The 981-nt window shown below is 54.6% G+C and overlaps 1 non-coding gene across 1 annotated transcript; it reads left to right on the top strand.

The window, feature by feature from the left end:
• The first annotated feature begins 662 nt into the window (after nt 1–662).
• On the top strand, nt 663–734 carry trnae-cuc (transfer RNA glutamic acid (anticodon CUC)). The gene has a single exon. It is a non-coding gene; the product is annotated as a tRNA-Glu (tRNA).
• The last annotated feature ends 247 nt before the right edge of the window (nt 735–981 follow it).

Genomic DNA, 981 nt, shown 5'->3' with positions numbered 1-981 from the left:
AAAAGCCCTTCATCAGGAATAGAGGCAGGACGCCTCCAGGGTGGAGAGATAAATTGGTGGGGGTGGGGGGGGGGGAGATGAGCAGAAGGTAGCAAAGAGTACAATAGGTGAATGGGGGTGGGGGTGGAGGTGGCAGGTCAGAAAGGAGGGTGGAGCGGATAGGTGGTCAGGGAGATTGGCAGGTAGGACAGGTCAGCTGTAAGGTTGGAACTGAGGTAAGGTGGGGGGAGGGGAAATGAGGAAACTGGTGAAGTCCACATTGATGTCCCGGGGGTTGAAAGTATCCGAGGCGGAAGATGCGGCGTTCTTCCTCCTTGCATCGGGTGGGGAGGGAGCGGCGATGGAGAAGGCCTCGGACCTGCATTACCTCGGCAGAGTGGGGGTGGGGGGGGGGGGGGTGGGTGGGGGTGATGAAATGTTGGGCCATAGGGCGATGGGGTTGATTGGTGCGGGTGTCCTGGAGATGTTCCCTCAGCGCTGTGACTTTTCTCTGCGAGGAGTCTCCAGTCTCCCCAATGTAGAGGAGACCGCACCGGGAGCAATGGATACAAGAAATGATATTGGTGGATGCACAGGTGAAAGACTTCGAAAAACCGCGGCTCGGGTTCGATTTTCGGGCAGATAAGTCATTTCCAGCAGATCTGTCACCATCCGTGGACATCTCCCTGGTGGTCTAGTGGTTAGGATTCGGCGCTCTCACCGCCGCGGCCCGGGTTCGATTCCCGGTCAGGGAATCAATTTTCTGTGGGGTTTGTTGGCTACCCGTTCTTCTTAAATGCGCTGTACAGTTACTTATTGGTCTTCGAAGTTCCTGGGTGCTCCAGTGTGTCGTGTCTCGTTGAAATAGTGTCCTGACACACATTTGTTTGTATGTGTACGGATGATTGCTTCTGTCGCTAAGTTCTTGGTTCGCGTCCGTTGTTTTCCTGTAGAGGCTGTTTTGAATTTACCATTGACTGTTCGCTCTACTGTGACATCGAG

This window comes from Chiloscyllium plagiosum, unplaced genomic scaffold, assembly GCF_037043375.1.
Source record: "Chiloscyllium plagiosum isolate Xiang-an unplaced genomic scaffold, Cpla_swu_hap1 HiC_scaffold_27, whole genome shotgun sequence".
NCBI lineage: Eukaryota > Metazoa > Chordata > Chondrichthyes > Orectolobiformes > Hemiscylliidae > Chiloscyllium > Chiloscyllium plagiosum.
The sequence above is the reverse complement of the archived record's forward strand: the minus strand, read 5'-3'. Positions and strand labels throughout refer to the sequence as shown.